Consider the following 7191-nt stretch of genomic DNA (forward strand, 5'->3'; position numbering starts at 1 on the left):
AACAAAACTTTGAAGACAGTTAATTGTACTGGAGTCCAATACCCACAATTGGACATTGTGGTTTCAATTGAAGCACCATTTTTCTCCCTAAGATTACCCTTATTTTCAAAGAGATTGCATCAAGTTTGGTTTTTGTTTAGCAGGAACCCAAGAGTAGCAATTGATCAAATTGATTGCACAGGCTTTCTCAAATGTGCTTTGCTGGAATTTATTCATTTATAAGTAATCTTTAGATTGAGCTCTAGTGAGCAGTTGGCCCCTCAGGGCAGAGAAGCCAAAGCCATGGTTACCTGGAATACCTGTATGTTTTGGGCCATGTCCTCAAGTCCTTGAGGTCCCCACAGGTGTCTTGACGTTTCTCTTTGCCATCTTTCAGGAAAACAACCTTCATTCCTTACCTGGAAAGACTGGCATGAACCACGTGACCAAGCAAGGTACCAGGCTATTTCCCAAGGGCTTATCCCTTCAAAGTCCACCTTTTCCTCAGAGCTTTCTGGACACATCCAGAGTCCTAGCAAGCTTCTCTCAGACAAGACATTCCAGTCCAAGTCTTGGTTAATAAAACCACATTTGGAAACTGGCTTTATGAAGAAATTAGATTCCTGTTAGGAAGAAATTAGATTTCTATTTGATTTATGCAAATAACTATATTGCCATGAGAACAATAATACTCACTCATTCAGAGTGTCCAAATTCCAGAGGGATCAGGTAGGGAGAAAAATCTAAATGCCTCAACATTGCTTATGAAAGCATAATTTACCAATTTGCTTTAAGAAAAGAAACAGGTTTCCTTATGTCTGAAAAACAATAAGATTAAAAGTCAGAAATACTTTTAACAACAACAACTTACAAAAACTATAATTATTTTCAGTTCATTAAGTCCCATAATCAATTTTTGTTTCTCCTGATTTTTCTTACCAATACTTCTATAAATCCAGATACTCTATAGAGTTCTAATAATTTCCATCCAGTTCAAAGGGGTTGACTTGAAAAATCTACGCTCAGAGACATGTAATTTAAAATGTCAGAGTCCTTCCCATGGATCTCTCAGAAGATATAACATTTTTGCCAATGCATTATAATGAAACAGTGACTGTTTCTAAATGAAAAGAAGAAATTTAAAATGACATGGTTATGGATTTGATTATAATGCAATTGACATAAAATCCTGTCCTTTCTGCAAAATACAGTATTCCATAATAACAGAGTTTTAAATGACAGTATATCCTAATTTATAGACTCCTGGAGATTTTTATATAATCTCCAGAACATCCATTTTGATAATATGCATATACAAAAAGAATATAGTTATTATTTTTTTATTTGACAGAGCTTCCCATATACCTAAACATAAAATTTTTGCCCTAACCAGTTTGGCTCAGTGGATAGAACATCAGCCCGTAGACTGAAAAAGTGTTCCAGGTTCGATTCTGGTGAAGAGCATGTACCTTGGTTGTGGGTTCAGGAGGCAGCTGATCAATGTTTCTCTATCATTGATTTTATAACTGTCTATCCCTCTCCCTTCCTCTCTGTAAAAATCAATAAAATATATTAAAAATATCTATATATAATTTACCTTCAGAAGGAGAGAAAGCAAATCCTCAAGGCATTCCAGGACCTATTGGCATGACCTAAAGCCAATTCTAGGTCAAAAAACAGTTTCTTAAAATACAAACCCTGGGAAGGTTATCAAGCATATTTGACCAAAAGATTATATATTACTAGAGGCCCAGTGCACGAAATACGAGCACAGGTGTGGTCCCTAGGCCTGGCCAGCAATCAAAGCACAAGCGTCTGGCATGGAAGGGCAGGTCCAGCTGACCTCTGAGCCCTGAGCAGCACCTGGGCCCCCGGGGCCCCCACGTTCCCCCCCTCTGCCTGAGTCATGGCGCCCGAGTCCCCATGCAGAGATGTGGTGAGCATGGCTGGACGCCATGGGCTGGGGTACAGCATGGGCCTCTGGGCTGCCCAGCGGTGCCACATAGAAACGAGGCGGGCAGCACACTCTCTCCCAGCCGGCCTCGCAGACCAGCTCCTGTGTGAACCCACAGAGAGCCCGACCAGCCCCTGTGGTCCTGGCGGCTGTGGCCCAGCTCACCGGGAAGAGGCCACGTGGGTGTGGGGCAGGCTCCTCACAGGCTCCTGGAACCTGAGTGTGGGGGCTTCCCTGGCACACAGCCCTGGCATCCCGGGGGAGAGTAGCAGGGGGAGTGAGAGTGAGCTCGGTGGACACCTCGCATTCTCACTGCACCTCCGTCCCTGTCCCCCGCCCCCAGGTAGCCAGCGAGAGGTCGCAGTCCCCCACCCACGTGCTGTAGAAGGTTGGTTGCCACCACCCACCCCCCGTTCCCTGTCCCAGCCCGGGGCCCAGCCCCGATTGGGTGATCAGGGACTGCCGGCTGCTGTCGCCGTCTGTGGGGTGATCGGTGGGGCAGTTGGGCCCCTGCTTGCACCTGCCTTGGCCTGGCACTGCCTGCTCACCTGCTCCACCATCCCGCTGTGGTCCTGCTTTCATTGGGGCCCATTGGGGCCAGCAGCACCTCCACTGCCACCTGCTGCCAGTGCTGCGCCACCCCCTGGTGGTCAGTGCATGTCATAGTGAGCGGCCGAACTTCCCATCAAACTCCCGGTCGAACGATTTGCATATTAGGCTTTTATTATATAGGATTCTAAAGGAGAAACAGTATTAAATTATTTTTTCATTCAAAGTGACAACAAAAGGGAATTAAACACAAACATAAACTAGCAAAACTTCAGTTCCCACAATTAAGGAGATGGCTTTTTAAAAAAAGTCATCAAGTATCTGATTAAATAACATAAAATATTAGAGGCCCGGTGCACGAAATTCATGCACGGTGGGGGGGGGGCGGTTCCCTCAGCCCAGCCTGCACTGTCTCCAATCCGGGGCCCCCCGGGGGATGTCAGACATCCCTCTTACAATCCAGGACCACTGGCTCCAAACTACTCACCTGCCTGCCTGCCTGATTGTCCCTAACTGACCCTCCTGCTGGCCTGGTCACCCCCAACTGCCCTCTACCCCCCAGCCGGCCTGGTCACGCCTAACTGCCACCCTTGCCAGCCTGGTCGCCCCACACAGCCGGCTGCTCGGTTGTTTGGTTGCCTCTCACTAACCCTCCTTGCCAGCCTGGTTGCCCCACGCAGCCTGTTCAGTTGTCCGTTCGGTTGCCATGGTCGCTTAGGCTTTTATATATATAGATAACCATTTTAATAATTTATAGAACTTTTGTTTCCAAGGAAAATGCAAGAAAAACTTTTTCCCTTTTAACAGACTGGAAAAGGACCAAACAAATTCTGTATTAGTTTACTTTAGCTTCATTTATTTTATTAAATGCACGAAATTCATGCATGAGGGGGGCCCTCCACCCAGCCTGTGCCATCTCGCAATCGGGGACCCTCAGGGATTGTTGGGCCTAAACCGGCAGTCGGACATCCCTCTCGCATGCACCAGTGACCATACTTTTCATACAGGTGAAAGGCATCTTGCTGTTGTATGGACAGCTACATTTTTTTGCCCTGATTATAAAAAGTAGTATATAATAAGATCCTTCTGAGGCACTAGTACCATTTTCCCCATCTTATGGGTGGAAAAACTGAAGCAGAGAGAAGTTAAGTAATTGGCTTTGTCACACAGTTATAAGTTCAGAATCAGGGCTGACCACAAAATGTGCAAGCCAGAGTCCATGCATGTCATCACTGCATCATCCTGTTTTTTCAGTTTTAGAGTAGCCTTGCCAGGTTTTATTTTTAAATATAAGAGACTGTTCCCAATTTATAGGGTAGGGTCCCTAGGCCTAGTTGGTGATCAGGGCCATCTGTGGGGTGACCAGATTTTATTTTTAAATATAAGAGACTGTTCCCAATATATAGGGTAGGGTCCCTAGGCCTAGTCGGTGATCAGGGCCATCTGTGGGGTGACCAGCAGGTGGGGTGATCGGGGGGCCCCCGCTGGCACCCGTCTTGGCTGGCGGCCTGGCACTGCCTGCTGGCTGGCCCCGCCCCCTGATCACCCCTACCAGTTGCCTCCCTCTCAGGGGGCAGACGCTCAACACATGAGCTGCCCCCCACCTCCGACCCCTGTGGTCAGTGCGCATCATAGCGATCGGTAGTTCCGCCAGTCATTCCACCATTCAGTCAATTTGCATATTAGGGTTTTATTATATAGGATTATTCAGTTTACCTATATGTTTCTTTTTGCTTCTTTCCTCCATATAATTTTTTTCAACTTCTGCAATTTTCCGAATCTCCTTCAGATTATTTTTCTTCTTAACTCATTCAGAAATAACCAACTTTACTTTTTTACATGATTCTACCATGTTAAGTCTTTAATAAAATTCCAGCAAAGATTATGTCATATTACATGCCATGATTAGCTTTCTACAAGCAACTGCTTTCTGTGTACAAATCAGTGTCAATGACATAAAAGATAAAACTATACTAGGCAAAGAACTTTATTAACCTGTTTCAAACTTTATTCCCAAGCTTCTTCCGTTTAACTAGCTGCAAAGAATGACTTATGTATAAGCAAAAACTGAAAAGAGTGGTGTTGGGCTAAAAAATATTATCAGGTCCATAAATAACATTTGAAAAAGCAGTCACAATATAAAATAGCAGCTCCCAGAAACTTCTTCAAGTTTACCTTCTTCAAAAGTTGACTCAGTTCAGTTTGCTTCATTCTTGGAAGCCTCATCAAATCCTCAGCGAGATCTGGAACTTCGTCATCATCATCCTCCCCAGTAGCAAGCGGTGCTTTTCCACCCACAGATGGTGTGGGCAGAGCTTCAGCCCGTCTCCTTAAAGTGTCAGCATAAACCATCAGACTGTCTGCCCGGCTGGTTTGAGATGCGGGGTAGCACTTCTGTCGGCTGCCCGGTCTCAGCATGGCCTGTCATGGGGGACGTGTTCGCTGCCAGCGATGCCTGAGCTTTAGGGTTGTTAAAGCGGATCACTGTTCCTCGGTTTGTGAACGTATTTGCCTCTTTCATACCAGAGATACTGTTTACCCCCGACTTCTTTAAGGGGAACTGAGGTTGTTTGCCATCTGCTGTAGCTGTTCTGCGAACCCCCTTCTTTCTAGGAGCAGTTCCTGTCCCACCATGCGCACTGGTGCCCGCAGTTTGGCAAGTTTCTCTTGGTTCATGGTAGTTTCTTTCATCTTGTTGGAGAGGAAATGGGACCGCATGGAAGACTAGAACTGACACTTAGGGGGTCTAAGGCAGACCAGCTGAGAATCAGAAGTAACCAACTTTAGAACCACCTATTTTCAATTCTAGATTACCAAAACCATATAATTTCTTTCCAATTTAATTAGAATTCTTAATTCTTAGAAACCTTGACCTTTTTGGTGACAAGTAAGTAATTAACATTCCTCAGGTTAGCAATACATTCACGATTTTAAGAGCTATATTTCAAATAAAATCCAAGCATATTCATTAATAGTTTCAAATCCGTCCTCTAGATTCTCTGTAATAAGAAACCAAACGTAGGCAAACTCAGGTTAATTACTAGTATATCAGTGTCCTGGTATTTCACAATACCTAGATATTGAATCATTTTTACTATTTAACCCAGCAGACTCCCCAGTTTTAAGTTACCAAAAACTTTGGAAAAACTATGTTTAGGTATATAATTATTACTGAAAAGCTTTATCAAAAGCGCTTCATTTTAGTTACATCTATTTATCATGTCACTAGAGGCCTGGTGCATGAATTTGTGCATTGGTGGGGTCCAGCTGGCCCTGCCCCTGATCGGGATGGGGGGGTGGGGGCGATCGGGGGCAGGGCCAGCCTGGGGGGAGGGGCCCCAGGCAGTTGGCAGGCTGGCCCTGCCCCCAGGTCGAACTCTGGTCAAACTTCCATGGAGGGGACAATTTGCATATCACCCTTTCATTATATAGGGTAACAACTTTAGGAGATTTCAAAGCCAATTATTATTACCCAAGGCATTTTCTTGACAAATTTCATAACAGGGATGACAGGACCTTGAGAACTTTTGGGGGGCTGGAGAAAGGAAGGGAGAGAAGGGAGATATCAGGCCCCCACAGTGTGTTCCCAGGACCACAGCAACTCCCTGGGCTCCAGTGGCTTTAACGTGAAAGTACTTTTTTTTTCTCTACAAAGTGGGAGTGGCCCCTGCTGGCTCCTGCCGCTGCTGGAGGGCACTTCTGCAGCTCTGCTTTGCAGGAGAAAGACTTGGGGTTTAGATGGTTTGTTTCCCATATTTTTCTTTCTGAGTAGAATCCTTATGATATAGCAACGTGAAATCTTGCATATAAAAAGGGATCTTATCCTATTTCCAAACAGAAACAAAAGCAACCCTAATGTAAACAAATGAGTGCTCTCAAAAGGAGGGACTGGGACGTCAGCCTTAGAATCTTATCTCCCTCGCACCCAGCCCAGCCGAGGACCTTCCGTCCGAGTGGCCCAGGCCCACACAGCAGAGACAGAGGATTCATAAAATGGCAAAGAGCAAACTAAGTCCCCAAATGATAAGGAAGCAAGCAAAGAACATCTGCAACCAAAGTGACATTACAGACAGACAAGAACTCTCTCTAGCTAAGCGTTTCAGGCAGCTGATGCCTTGAGAGGGAGAGCAGGAGGGTCCCCGAGATAAAGAACTCTCGGCAGCTGCTGGGAAGTTCCTGCAACCCCTGCCACGGGTCCCGCCTGCCACACGCAGCTGGGGCCCCAGCCAAGTGGGATACGCCCCATCTTTAAACAAATTAAACCAGCAACAAAGAGACACAAAACAACCATCAACAGACTCTTATATACCGCATTTACAGGCGAGCACAGCCCACAGACAAGAGCTTACACCAATGCTCCTTGTCTGTCCAGTCACAGAGACCTCAGCGTGCCCTGTTTTAAAAAACAATGCAAAATAAAAACAACAACCAAAACCCCCCACTGAAGCAGAGCAATGTCTCTTGTGCCAGAGCAGACCAGGCTAAGGGCTTGGAGCCTAGGCAAGGACTGCTGGAGGTCTGTCACCCAGAGCTGATCAGGCTCGCCCAGAGGAGAAGCAGTAAATGCTTCTGGTGTCACACAAAATTCTCGACTCAGCTTAAGTGAAAGTGTTGTGCAGAATGCATGGGAGAGCGAGCAGCCAGCACTCTGAGGGAGGAAAGTTCAACCTTTATTTCGCAGATCTGCTAGTCCAGGGGAATTCCGGATC

At 45.9% G+C, this 7191-nt stretch overlaps 1 pseudogene across 1 annotated transcript; it reads right to left on the reverse strand.

The window, feature by feature from the left end:
- Window positions 1–4679: 4679 nt before the first annotated feature.
- On the reverse strand, window positions 4680–5173 carry LOC307106967 (transcription factor BTF3-like; annotated as a pseudogene). Its single transcript has one exon. The product of its transcript is annotated as a transcription factor BTF3-like (transcript).
- Between the last annotated feature and the right edge of the window lie 2018 nt (window positions 5174–7191).

Source organism: Cnephaeus nilssonii (assembly GCF_951640355.1).
Source record: "Cnephaeus nilssonii genome assembly, chromosome: 11".
In the NCBI taxonomy this organism is placed as follows: domain Eukaryota; kingdom Metazoa; phylum Chordata; class Mammalia; order Chiroptera; family Vespertilionidae; genus Cnephaeus; species Cnephaeus nilssonii.